Source organism: Panulirus ornatus, chromosome 57, assembly GCF_036320965.1.
Source record: "Panulirus ornatus isolate Po-2019 chromosome 57, ASM3632096v1, whole genome shotgun sequence".
Lineage (NCBI taxonomy): Eukaryota > Metazoa > Arthropoda > Malacostraca > Decapoda > Palinuridae > Panulirus > Panulirus ornatus.
Genome location: NC_092280.1, coordinates 2,932,672 through 2,947,598, shown reverse-complemented (window position 1 = coordinate 2,947,598; position 14,927 = coordinate 2,932,672). Strand labels below are relative to the sequence as shown.

At 41.4% G+C, this 14,927-nt stretch overlaps 1 long non-coding RNA gene across 1 annotated transcript; it reads left to right on the top strand.

Moving 5' to 3' along the window:
• Nucleotides 1-3,395: 3,395 nt before the first annotated feature.
• Nucleotides 3,396-9,260, top strand: LOC139766426 (uncharacterized). Its single transcript, XR_011716896.1, has 3 exons — nt 3,396-3,533; nt 4,001-4,157; nt 9,024-9,260. It is a non-coding gene; the product is annotated as an uncharacterized lncRNA (long non-coding RNA).
• Nucleotides 9,261-14,927: the final 5,667 nt, after the last annotated feature.

Below are 14,927 nucleotides of genomic sequence, written 5' to 3'. Positions count from 1 at the left end.
TGTGATCGATTTTGAAACTGTAGCTGGACAGGTGAAGCAGCATAATGCTGGTCCCTTAAAGGTGAAGGTGTTGATGATGATTGCGCAAATTGACGATATATCATATAGTTTATAAACCGGAAAGGTGAGGAAGAACGAGTAGGCACTCTCTCTCTCTCTCTCTCTCTCTCTCTCTCTCTCTCTCTCTCTCTCTCTCTCTCTCTCTCTCTCTCTCTCTCTCTCTCTCCTCTCTCTCTCTCTCTCTCTCAGACTTAGAGAAACTAATCCTTAGAAGAAGCGACCAAAACATTCCCGTTTTCTCGACTTCGTACCCGGTCACTCCACCGCCACACAACACACCCGGATCGGCCTTGATCTGCCACAACCATTATTCCAGCATGTTTGCTCGTCGCGACGGACATAAATACAGCATCTAGCACCCTTCCTGAACACGTCGACGTACAAACGCTACCTGACACCACTCTCCACCAAATAGGAAAGAAAAAATAGAAAAGAGGTTAACCAGTTTAACAGCTGGCCACATAGGCAAAGTCACTCTCGAAGGATTTTGACCTCTTAAATCCTTAAGCTGTAGCTACAGTGACGTTGCCAAAGGAGCATGGCTTGTCCCTTCACCTTCCTCGCACTTTACTTGCACGATCCGCCCTTACCCTTGGCGAACTATGGTGTCAGTGTCTCCTTATGTGCAGATAACCATAACAGATCCCTGACACCACACAGACAACTGTACCACCACTACCAAAGAAATTCAAAGTCATCCTCTCGACCCTTGACACATGATTCTAAAGTCTATCCCCCAATAACCCAGAATGATCAAACTTTCCTACGAGAAAAACGCCAGACTTGTTCGTTATCAAATGCAATCCACACATGGCGTTCATTCCTCACATCACACATATCAACGCAAAGGCCATAGACAAACTAAACGCTCTTAAACTCTTACTGGCACCAACTCCAAGCAAGAAAAAAAGATGCCTTCGTTATCTTCTACAAACACCTGATATACTCCACCTGCCAGGTCATCCACCTTTTTCAAACGAAATCATAACAAAACTGCAAACCACATAACACAGAGGTCTACACAATTTCCAGACGCTTAGAAATCGCAAACATCCAACGTCTATATCATGAAAAAAAAACCCCACTTATTCCAGTACAAACCCATCTCGACATGATAAACACCCAATTCTTTGCAATAGCACTACTCCCGTTCCACCTAAATTACTTAATAACCATCAACTAACCAGCAGCTGAAAGAACAAGTCTGTTCCTGCCTTTCACTTCAACACGACACACTCGCAGAACAAACCCCCCCCAACCACCACCCCCAACAAAAACATAATCCAAACATGTTTACACTCTAATCAATCATCAAGCACTGGACTACCTCCACCAACTCGGTCCTGAGCTCCACTCCACTACACACAACACACCATCAGAAACTATAGTCCCCAGACATGAACGAGTTACACTTTCGCTTCTGTATGCTAGACATCACCCATCATCCCTCCAACATTCTAACTATTTCTCCCACATATCACAAGATCGTAAAAGACTGAAAGCTTGCCAATATAACACCTATATTCAGAAACAGGTGTTAGTCCTTTTCGGGAAATCATTGCGCGGATAGCTGATCGTCCAAAGCTGAGAACTTATAAAAATCCATCATTAGAACTAAACTGTATATCGTACAGATGATCACCACTCGATAAATAATTCTCCGCATGTTTATTCTACGAAATCATTCATGACTGACAAACCTGCTTGATTTCTTTTATGATAATGAACACGCATGGCGAAAGTAAACAGTTGGTTATCTCTTTATATTTTCGGACAGTATGAAAGTCCCGCATTACAGACCAGAAGCAAATCATGTGTCACACATGGTATACAGTGGGCTGTGCTTCGGTACTTGGTCGTTGGTTGATTGGTCGTAAACAGAGTTGTAGTTGACGTAATGTCTAGGACTTACTAACATAAAAAATGATGGGCCGCTAAAGCTGATATTAGTCTGGCGACTGGTTCACTTTCTCATAAATATTAATGATATTAATATTCATGTGTTGTAAGATGCAATCCGCCGACAGTTCTAAGCTGGGTAATAGTTAGCTGGGTAATAGTACTAAGCTGGGTAATAGAACTACAACAGCAATTAAGCATTTACAGCTTAAAATTGAAGTAGGCAAACTCAATGGGTTACGCTAACAGGTGGTAGATGAAATTTAAAACCGGTCATTGCTACGTTTTACATATCGCTGCTTAAAAACGAGAATCAAAGTTATGTAATATGAATACTGTTGAGCTAACGATGGTAGATGAGAATAAAGACTTCGTACTAATATTTTCTGATGATGTAAAGCTACATAAAGAGCAGATACAAGGTAATAACAAATATGGCGAACAAAACAAAGTGTATGAGAGCTGACCAGATGACTTAACTTCTTCCTCTTTTTTTTGTCTTTGGGAAAGATGAGGTTATGAAATGATTGGATGCAGGTATTCAGCATCATCAAGAAGCATGATAATATCGATTTATGCAGTTAATTCAACATTGATTTCACTCGAGCTAATGGTACAAACTCGTGGGTAAACGTTTTACATAGACTGAGTTAAAGCAATTTTTCTTGAACAAGACTTGTTAACATATGGAATGATCTACCAATTAGAGTAGTCCAAAGCAGCATCAAAAATACGTTTAAAATCAAACTAAACAAATATTTCCTTTGAAGGCCACGACTGGCATTATGAATAAAGTTTAAAGGTATTTCTTCCTAAGTCATCTATTTGCTTTTTTACTCTTAGCTTGCTAATCTCTGTATTTACAATGATTTCTTCCACTGTCACAAACAGCCTCGAAATGAGCCGATGGTCTGTTGTTTACATATCTTTGTGTGTGTCCATGATGCAACTTAAACACCAACTCCTCAACTGCCTTGCAGTCACTCAACGAAGACTTAACATATTTCATCACCACACTTCCTGGTCTGGGGTCCCGTCATGTGTACAGTAAATACTGATTATGTATTTCCTACAGACGATCATACAGGTGTTCTGTGAGGGTAATGACGAGAAGTCGAACTTAAATCGAAGAATCCTGGTGATCAGATGCGTTCCCGGTTGTTCATCCATCCATTTTAACGATAAGACAAAGTTATTCTGTGGTTCTCTGTCACACACATTAACGATATTCCCCAGGCGTACCTTGAGCCAGTCTTCTGTATTAATGGTCAAAGACACTCGTCGAGAAAAGTAAATTTAAAGTCATAAAAGTCTACTCCAAAGGCAGTATTTAGAACCCAACCTATTTCTCATAAGTAAAGTCTGTAGGAGTTTTTGTACCCACGGGGCCCTTGAAGTCGGCTGAGAATTTCGCAGTATTTACAGTAAGTCTTCGTACATCTTCGACAGGGGAGAATGAACTGTCTGACGAAGATGTAAATGAAACAGCTGAGAGTTATTTATGGCGTCCCCGTGCCAGACGTGCAGGAGGAGGGAGGCAATTCTACACATCATCTTGTGAGTCAGCCACTAAGGTAATTAAGGTATATTAACGTCTTGTATGCGAAACATTAACTGACAATCATTATCATTTGGAATTGCATGGCTGAGAATGGGGTTATGGAACGATGGCTTTTGTTGATGAGATGAAGTATTTAAAACTAGACATATTACAATATTTTCTTTTTTGATTCATCAGATATCTTTTCCTCAGCAACGATATTTTATAATATTCGGGAGAAAGCTGCAGGTTTAACAGAAGACTGATTTTAACTTTATTCTATATAACTAACTGGCTAAACTATATAAATTAACATAAGAGTACAAATACGTGTTTGAGAGCAAAATGTGAATTATCCAGTCCTTTTAAGATATAATATAGATTTCTATCAACTAATATGTAGAACATGAAATGCAATTAGAACTTAGCACTAAGAGTTGCCAAAGATATCATCATATCTTTTCAAATAACTCTGAAAACGAGTTTTGAATTATGTTGCAGGACTGTATCGCTTCGACGATCGCGACGTAAAAGTCCAAGATTTCTGCATTAACATTTGTGCTGGATCACATTGATACAATCTGAGGAAAGAGCCTTCTGATCGATTTTCCCCCAACCCACCACTTCCTCTCAAATACAGAAAGGAGTCTTAGGGCAGGTGAGTAAGGCATGATATATATAATGTGTGTGTGTGTGTGTATGTGTGTGTGTGCGTGTGTGTGTGTTTGATGATAGAGTGGCAGATATAGGGTGTTTTGGTCGAGGTGGTATGCGAAGTGAGAGGGTCTGGGAGAATGATTTGGTAAACAGTGAAGAGGTAGCAAAAGCTTTGCGGAAGATGAAAGCCACAAGGCGGCGGGTTTAGATGGTATTGCTGTGGAGTTTATTAAAAAGGGGGTGACTGTATTGTTGACTGGTTGGTGAGGATATTCATTGTAAGTATGGTTCATGGTGAAGTGCCTGAAGTTTGGCAGAATGCATGCATAGTGCCATTGTACAAAGGCAGAGAGGATAAAGGTTAGTGTTCAAATTACAGAGGTATAAGTTTGTTGAGTATTCCTGGGAAATTATATGGGAAGGTATTGATTGAGAGGGTGAAGGCATGTACAGAGCATCAGACTGGGGAAGAGCAGTGTGGTTTCAGAAGTGGTAGAGGATGTGTGGATCAGATGTTTGCTTTGAAGAATGTATGTGAGAAATACTTAGAAAAACTGATAGATTTGTATGTAGCATTTATGGATCTGGAGAAAGCATATGATAGAATTGATAGAGATACTCTGTGGAAAGTATTTAGAGTATATGGTGTGGGAGGTAAGTTGCTAGAAGCAGTGAAAAGTTTTTATCAAGGATGTAAGGCATGTGTACGAGTAGGAACAGAGGAAAGTGATTGGTTCCCAGAAAATGTCTGTTTGCGGCAAGGATGCGTGATGTCTCCATGGTTGTTTAATTTGTTTATAGATGGGGTTGTTAGGGAGGCGAATGCAAGAGTTTTGGAGAGAGGGGCAAGTATGCAGTCTCTTGTAGATGAGAGGGCTTGGGAAGCGAGTCAGTTGTTGTTCGCTGATGATACAGCGCTGATGGCTGATTCGGGAGAGAAACTGCAGAAGCTGGTGACTGAGTTTGGTAAAGTGTGTGAAAGAAGAAAGCTGAGAGTAAGTGTGAATTAGAGCAAGGTTATTAGGTTCAGTAGGGTTGAGGGACAAGTAAATTGGAAAGTGAGTTTGAATGGAAAAAAACTGGAGGAAGTGAAGTGTTTTAGATATCTGGGAGTAGATTTGGCAGCGGATGGAGTCATGGAAGCAGAAGTGAGTCACAGGGTGGGGGAGGGGGCGAAGGTTCTGGTAGCGTTGAAGGATGTGTGGAAGGCGAGAACGTTATCTCGAAGAGCAAAAATGGGTATGTTTGAAGGAATAGGGGTTCCAACAATGTTATATGGTTGTGAGGCATAGGCCATAGATCGAGTAAGCAATGAAAGGGTAAGAGAGATGTGTGGTAATAAAAAGAATGTGGTTGAGAGAGCAGAAGAGGGTGTTTTGAAATGGTTTGGTCACATGGAGAGAATGAGTGAAGAAAGATTGACAAAGAGGATATATGTTTCAGAGGTGGAGGGAACGAGGAGAAGTGGGAGACTAAATTGGAGGTGGAAAGATGGAGTGAAAAAGATTTTGAGCGATCGGGGCCTGAACATGCAGAAGGGTGAAAGGTGCGCAAGGAATAGGGTGAATTGGAACGATGTGGTATACCGAGGTCGACGTGCTGTCAGTGGATTGAACCAGGGTATGTGAAGCGCCTGGGGTAAACCATGGAAAGTTTTGTGGGGCCTGGATGTGGAAAAGGAGCTGTGGTTTCGGTGCATTGCACATGACAGCTAGGGACTGAGTGTAAACGAATGTGGCCTTTTGACCTTACCTAGCGCTACCTTGCGAGGGGAGGGGGGGGATGCCACTATCATATGTGGCGGAGTGGCGACGGGAATTCATAAAGGCAGAAAGTATGAAACATGTGCATGTGTGTGTGTGTGTATATATATATATATATATATATATATATATATATATATATATATATATATATATATATATATATATATATATATATATATATATATGTCTGTGTATGTATATATATGTATACGTTAAAATGTATAGGCATGTATATGTGCGTATGTGGACGTGTATGCCCTAGGAGCAGAAACCACAGGTCATGAAGTGTGATGTGTGTTCGTCTTTTGTGGGTTGAGGTGGACTGGTAAGTGGGGGAGTAAGTGTCCGTTTTCGTTATATTGTGGGTATGGGGGGTCTTATGTGGTGAATCGATGTTCGTAATGATGGAGAGACACGTTGTGCTCAGAGCATAGACGACAAAGGCCATCTCGTTCATATCTGGTGTTGGAAGGTACACACGTAAGCAAACGCCACTTTAACTCGTCTTTATTCCTCCCCAGAACATTGTAAATCTAGTACATATCTTCATATATAGTGATAATGCATACAGTATACATTCAAATATTGTCAAGATATAATATTCTTGCCTGCATTACGGTAAATATTGCAGAAAAGAATTATCACCGACTCCCGTTAAATTCCCTGAACCGTAAGCTGGAGCTGAATAACGCGAGATCTGTTTATGTTCCTCTTTACCACTGGCTCCGGCAGATGGCAACACGTAATACAAAATTCAAAGAAAATTGTAGTTCATGGTAATTGAGGGTAAACCTTTTTAAATGGACACCGGGCGCTGCTGACGGTCGCACTCTTAGAGACTCACTTGAACCATCCCACTCGAAGGTTCATTCTTCGTCTGTCGTATTCTATATAATATGAGGATTACAAGCCAATTTGTCTTACTGTAGTTTGTGTTTTAATTATCTTAGTGGCTGTGAGAGCTGGTTGGTTCAGGTGAAATGTTATCTTTATAGGTTAGAGGAAAGTTCTTATGGTATATCCCAAGTGTCTAGTGTTAGAGGACAAAAGGCAGTGTATGGCGAAGTTTGGGCAGTGGGTCTGAAGTTTGATTAGCTGTTTGCTTTGGTTGAATATACTTTACATATACATTACACATATGTAATTGTCCGGAGATGATTCATTCCGACAAATTATTTTCACTGGTGTGATTAAGGTACAGGACGCACATTTGGCTGGGTATGTAAAGTGACAACAATTTCGCTGATAAATGCGACACACATTTCAGAACTATAGAGCAATGCCAATTTCAACAATGGAGAGCAGAACAAATTTCATGTATATCAAACTTGGAATTCCGTGACGGGACACACAGGGGTTGGCCTTCACTTTCCCAAATACAATAAAAGGATGAAGGTTGATGTACGTGTGCGAGGAAGGTATGACTTTGTTCTTGAATTTCCAATTTAATTGATGTCTGAAAAAAATCGAATATTGAGAGAGGAGGAATGGAGTCGCGCTATTTAAAGTTTCGAGTGTGAATTGCGTGATTCCTTGATTATGTTTTCGGCAATATTCATTAATTTCTGGTTAATGGAACTGTTATGACAGTTCATTATGTAACGTCTTTGAAGATGTTTTGCATTAAATTTCATTGTCTGCTGTTGTGGGAATATCGACACGTCGTAAATGTTTTACCTCTTATTTTACTGGTGTCCTCAACATAGAAAAAAAAAAAAAAAAAAACATAGCTAGTCTTGGGCAAGTTATATATCCATTTTTTCCCCCACCTCTCCTGCATCGTAAACCTAAAGCCGCATGACGACTTCGTGTTAAGGTAAATTGCATGTCATATTAACTTTCTTTTTCAAGCACGTCAAGACCAGACTGGCGATCCATACCCTCCTTTCCAGAGTCACTGTCACCAGGCACTCGGGCTATCGTACATCTACTGAAAGTCTTGCTAGATGGCTAGGCTTCCTCTTCCGTGATCATGGGAAAGTTTATCATGATGGAACTCTCCCGCAAAGTTCAAAATGTATTTATTTGTAAAAGATCTTTGTCTCGCACCGGTTTGGGGGAAGGAGTTCTTGCCCCCTTACAACGAGCAGCTGAGCAATACTTAGGTAATGTGTTGAGCAAATTGAGGAATACAAGATGACTGGTGGATCTTAGAGAGAAGTTATAGGAAGACTTGTTCTCCCTGTTCCATCTGCCCTTGTATACAATATATCTGGAAATATTGTTCAGTGATTATCTATATATTTCTCAAGTAATATTTTCACCTTTACCCTTTCAGAAATGGGGTTTTAATTGATCGGTTTTTAACGTTATCATGTAATACATACCGTATATCTAAATCTCATATATATATATATATATATATATATATATATATATATATATATATATATATATATATATATATGAACGACTGCAGTTTGTAATAAGTGGCTTGGTTGAGCAAGGTTGACGCCTTACGAATTGACAGTCAGGTGTCGAGAGCAAAAACTTAATATATATTTGTAGCTGTCTTTATTATGACCTAGAATTTGCCAAGGACGGGGAGGGAGGGGTGAGGGTTAGGGGAAATAAATGATTTTCCTCAAAACTATGAGGGAAAATGTAAACAATCACATCCTGAACCCTAAAGTCATGATCCTGACGACATTGATGCACGTTTATCTAGGTCGAAGGATGCTCAGCTTGTGTCGAAACTTGACCGTTTGAGATTATCTTCAGTGACGTGAAAGTAGGTGAGGTTAGGTTGGTTAACCTTAGGTTAGGTTAGGTTGGTTAACCTTAGGTTAGTTGGTTAACCTTAGATTAGGTTAGGTTAGTTAACCTTAGGTTAGTTGGTTAACCTTAGATTAGGTTAGGTTAGTTAACCTTCGGTTAGTTGGTTAACCTTATATTAGGTTAGGTTAGTTAACCTTCGATTAGTTGGTTAACCTTAGATTAAGTTTAGATCAGGTTCATGGATGCAACAGATGAAATAGAAACTCAAAAATATAATGAAGATTAGGCTACTTTCTCCCACGATATTGATAAAAAAGAGTCGCCTTGAAATAAGCTACACATTGGAAAAATATCTAAAAGTCTCTTGTTTCGTCTTCACCTAGGCTGCTGCTGCTGCACCTTAAACGAGTCATGTAGAGGCCGCTGCAGGGAACAAAAACTGATTCGACCGCAGAGGGAGAACTTTTTCATGGCTGGTGAGGTTGTCCCTCTGTGGGAAGACCTTCTTTCCACCTGACGAGTACGTGTGCCGGGTCAGAGGTCGATTTCTCCTGCCAACCATCGACACTCGCCAGAATGTGTGAGTTTTCTTTATCAGTAATGTTTAGAGTCGCTCTGTATGATGACATGGCATCATAATAATCGTTAGGAATTTATTCTCCTGCCATTCTGGAGTTGAAATGACATTCAAGTCTCTCTTTCCTTTTATCTATGTGTGATGTTTGCTGAATTATGCATCGATCATATTTGATTCTCCTCACGTCTTTGTATTTCTTAATCATCGGTTAAATCTTATATTTTTCTCATCTTTAGCCTGCCATTTCTTCTTCTTCTTCGTGTTGCTCGTGTGCATCTCAGTGCATTATTTCCCCCATTCCAGCAATATACACATCACAAAGAACTGCCATTCTCCATTTTTCTGTTTTACTTCTTATCTGTTGGTATCTTTATTGATTTACTGTCTGCTGAAATCTCATGTTCTGACCTTCTGTCTGCCTTTGTTTTCTCTATCTTTGTATTTCCCTTCATCTCTCTCTCTCTCTCTCTCTCTCTCTCTCTCTCTCTGACCATTCTCTGTCTTTGCAATCTCTTTCTATCTCATATCTTTCCCTTCATCTCCTCTTTCGTTTCCTGTTTGACTCACTCACACTCTCTCTTGACCACTCGCCCCAACTGGCTGCAAGATTCACTGAGCGACACTATCTTCGAATAGACTTTCACGTTTAACCAACCAAAATCTACGCTTCAAATTACTGTCGTGACACAGAGACTTGGAGAAATGGTTTATAGAACGAGCTCCATCTCGCCAAGACGATGATGGCCCCATACCTGGAGCGCCAGTGGAGTGGTGAGGTTTGAAACGTTGTAAATACAGCCTTTATAAAGCCATGAACGTCTCTCTCTCTCTCTCTCTCTCTCTCTGTAGCTCGCTACGAAATAGGTTTGTTAGGACGTGTTTGAACTTCATTAATCTTCGTAATTCTCGTTTAAATGACATATAAAATAGGATGTGAGAAGGTTTGGTGCTTTCTTGTGGACAACTTTGTCATCAAAGCGGCGAGAGTATTACTGAGAGAGGATTAAGCATAAGAAATAATGCCTTCACCCCGGTGGGAGGGCTCAGGTCTTAGCGAAAAGTGTCGTCTCAAACGGATTTTCTCCTTGTTTGTGCTTGTGTGTACGTGTGTGCATGTTTCTGTACGTATCTATATTTCCATATGGGGGGGGGGATGCCATTTCATGTGTGGCAGGGTGGCGATGGGAATGGAGGAAGGCAGCAAGTATGGATATGTACATGTGTATATATGTATATGTATGCATACGTTGAAATGTAAAGGTGTGTATATGTACATGAGTGGGGGTTTATGTATATACATGTGTATGTGGGTGGGTTGGGCCATTCTTTCGTTTGTTTCCTTGCGCTACCTCGCAAACGCGGGAGACAGCGACTAAGTATAATAGAAAATATATACATATATATATATATATATATATATATATATATATATATATATATATATATATATTTTTTTTTTTTTTCTTTGCTTTGTCGCTGTCTCCCGCGTTTGCGAGGTAGCGCAAGGAAACAGACGAAAGAAATGGCCCAACCCACCCCCATACACATGTATATACATACACGTCCACACACGCAAATATACATACCTATACATCTCAATGTACACATATATATACACACACAGACATATACATATATACACATGTACATAATTCATACTGTCTGCCTTTATTTATTCCCATCGCCACCTCGCCACACATGGAATAACATCTCCCTCCCCCCTCATGTGTGCGAGGTAGCGCTAAGAAAAGACAACAAAGGCCCCATTCGTTCACACTCAGTCTCTAACTGTTATGTAATAATGCCCGAAACCACAGCTCCCTCTCCACATCCAGGCCCCACAGAACTTTCCATGGTTTACCCCAGACGCTTCACATGCCCTGATTCAATCCATTGACAGCACGTCGACCCCGGTATACCACATCGATCCAATTCACTCTAGTCCTTGCCCGCCTTTCACCCTCCTGCATGTTCAGGCCCCGATCACTCAAAATCTTTTTCACTCCATCTTTCCACCTCCAATTTGGTCTCCCACTTCTCGTTCCCTCCACCTCCGACACATATATCCTCTTGGTCAATCTTTCCTCACTCATTCTCTCCATGTGCCCAAACCATTTCAAAACACCCTCTTCTGCTCTCTCAACCACACTCTTTTTATTTCCACACCTCTCTCTTACCCTTATATTACTTACTCGATCAAACCACCTCACACCACATATTGTCCTCAAACATCTCATTTCCAGCACATCCACCCTCCTGCGCACAATCTATCCATAGCCCACGCCTTGCAACCATATAACATTGTTGGAACCACTATTCCTTCAAACATAGCCATTTTTGCTTTCGGAGATAATGTTCTCGACTTCCAAACATTCTTCAAGGCTCCCAGGATTTTCACCCCCTCCCCCACCCTATGATTCACTTCCGCTTCCATGGTTCCATCCGTTGCCTGATCCACTCCCTGATATCTAAAACACTTTACTTCCTCCAGGTGGTGTGCAGAGTGAGAGGGTTAGGGAAAATGATTTGGTAAACACAGAAGAGGTAGTAAAAGCTTTGCGGAAGATGAAAGCCGGCAAGGCAGTAGGTTTGGATGGTATTGCAGTGGAATTTATTAAAAAAGCGGGTGACTGTATTGTTGACTGGTTGGTAAGGTTATTTAATGTACGTATGATTCATGGTGAGGTGCCTGAGGATTGGCGGAATGCTTGCATAGTGCCATTGTATAAAGGCAAAGGGGATAAGAGTGAGTGCTCAAATTACAGAGGTATAAGTTTGTTGAGTATTCCTGGTAAATTATATGGGAGGGTATTGATTGAGAGGGTGAAGGCATGTACAGAGCATCAGATTGGGGAAGAGCAGTGTGGTTTCAGAAGTGGTAGAGGATGTGTGGATCAGGTGTTTGCTTTGAAAAATGTATGTGAGAAATACTTAGAAAAGCAAATGGATTTGTATGTAGCATTTATGGATCTGGAGAAGGCATATGATAGAGTTGATAGAGATGCTCTGTGGAAGGTATTAAGAATATATGGTGTGGGAGGCAAGTTGTTAGAAGCAGTGAAAAGTTTTTATCGAGGATGTAAGGCATGTGTACGCGTAGGAAGAGAGGAAAGTGATTGGTTCTCAGTGAATGTAGGTTTGCGGCAGGGGTGTGTGATGTCTCCATGGTTGTTTAATTTGTTTATGGATGGGGTTGTTAGGGAGGTGAATGCAAGAGTTTTGGAAAGAGGGGCAAGTATGAAGTCTGTTGGGGATGAGAGAGCTTGGGAAGTGTCAGTTGTTGTTCGCTGATGATACAGCGCTGGTGGCTGATTCATGTGAGAAACTGCAGAAGCTGGTGACTGAGTTTGGTAAAGTGTGTGAAAGAAGAAAGTTAAGAGTAAATGTGAATAAGAGCAAGGTTATTAGGTACAGTAGGGTTGAGGGTCAAGTCAATTGGGAGGTGAGTTTGAATGGAGAAAAACTGGAGGAAGTGAAGTGTTTTAGATATCTGGGAGTGGATCTGGCAGCGGATGGAACCATGGAAGCGGAAGTGGATCATAGGGTGGGGGAGGGGGCGAAAATTCTGGGAGCCTTGAAGAATGTGTGGAAGTCGAGAACATTATCTCGGAAAGCAAAAATGGGTATGTTTGAAGGAATAGTGGTTCCAACAATGTTGTATGGTTGCGAGACGTGGGCTATGGATAGAGTTGTGCGCAGGAGGATGGATGTGCTGGAAATGAGATGTTTGAGGACAATGTGTGGTGTGAGGTGGTTTGATCGAGTAAGTAACGTAAGGGTAAGAGAGATGTGTGGAAATAAAAAGAGCGTGGTTGAGAGAGCAGAAGAGGGTGTTTTGAAATGGTTTGGGCACATGGAGAGAATGAGTGAGGAAAGATTGACCAAGAGGATATATGTGTCGGAGGTGGAGGGAACGAGGAGAAGAGGGAGACCAAATTGGAGGTGGAAAGATGGAGTGAAAAAGATTTTGTGTGATCGGGGCCTGAACATGCAGGAGGGTGAAAGGAGGGCAAGTAATAGAGTGAATTGGAGCGATGTGGTATACCGGGGTTGACGTGCTGTCAGTGGATTGAATCGGGGCATGTGAAGCGTCTGGGGTAAACCATGGAAAGCTGTGTAGGTATGTATATTTGCGTGTGTGGACGTATGTATATACATGTGTATGGGGGTGGGTTGGGCCATTTCTTTCGTCTGTTTCCTTGCGCTACCTCGCAAACGCGGGAGACAGCGGCAAAAAAAAAAAAAAAAAAAAAAAAAAAGTTGAGTATTCCTGGTAAATTATATGGGAGGGTATTGATTGAGAGGGTGAAGGCATGTATAGAGCATCAGATTGAGGAAGAGCAGTGTGGTTTCAGAATTGGTAGAGGATGTGTGGATCAGGTGTTTGCTTTGAAGAATGTATGTGAGAAATACTTAGAAAAGCAAATGGATTTGTATGTAGCATTTATGGATCTGGAGAAGGCATATGATAGAGTTGATAGAGATGCTCTGTGGAAGGTACTAAGAATATATGGTGTGGGAGGCAAGTTGTTAGAAGCAGTGAAAAGTTTTTATCGAGGATGTAAGGCATGTGTCCGTGTAGGAAGAGAGGAAAGTGATTGGTTCTCAGTGAATGTAGGTTTGTGGCAGGGGTGTGTGATGTCTCCATGGTTGTTTAATTTGTTTATGGATGGGGTTATTAGGGAGGTGAATGCAAGAATTTTGGAAAGAGGGGCAAGTATGCAGTCTGTTAGGGATGAGAGAGCTTGGGAAGTGAGTCAGTTGTTGTTCGCTAATGATACAGCGCTGTTGGCTGATTCATGTGAGAAACTGCAGAAGCTGGTGACTGAGTTTGGTAAAGTGTGTGAAAGAAGAAAGTTAAGAGTAAATGTGAATGAGAGCAAGGTTATTAGGTACAGTAGGGTTGAGGGTCAAGTCAACTGGGAGGTAAGTTTGAATGGAGAAAAACTGGAGGAAGTAAAGTGTTTTAGATATCTGGGAGTGGATCTGGCAGCGGATGGATCCATGGAAGCGGAAGTGAATCATAGGGTGGGGGAGGGGGTGAAAATCCTGGGAGCCTTGAAGAATGTGTGGAAGTCGAGAACATTATCTCGGAAAGCAAAAATGGGTATGTTTGAAGGAGTAGTGGTTCCAACAATGTTGTATGGTTGTGAGGAGTGGGCTATGGATAGAGTTGTGCGCAGGAGGGTGGATGTGCTGGAAATGAGATGTTTGAGGACAATATGTGGTGTGAGGTGGTTTGATCGAGTAAGTAATGTAAGGGTAAGAGAGATGTGTGGAAATAAAAAGAGCGTGGTTAAGAGAGCAGAAGAGGGTGTTTTGAAATGGTTTGGGCACATGGAGAGAATGAGTGAGGAAAGATTGACCAAGAGGATATATGTGTCGGAGGTGGAGGGAACGAGAAGTGGGAGACCAAATTGGAGGTGGAAAGATGGAGTGAAAAAGATTTTGAGTGATCACGACCTGAACATGCAGGAGGGTGAAAGGCGGGCAAGGAATAGAGTAAATTGGATCAATGTGGTATACCGGGGTTGACGTGCTGTCAATGGATTGAATCAGGGCATGTGAAGCGTCTGGGGTAAACCATGGAAAGTTCTGTGGGACCTGGATGTGGAAAGGGAGCTGTGGTTTCGGGCATTATTGCATGACAGCTAGAGACTGAGTGTGAACGAATGGGGCCTTTGTTGTCTTTTCCTAGCGCTACCTCGCA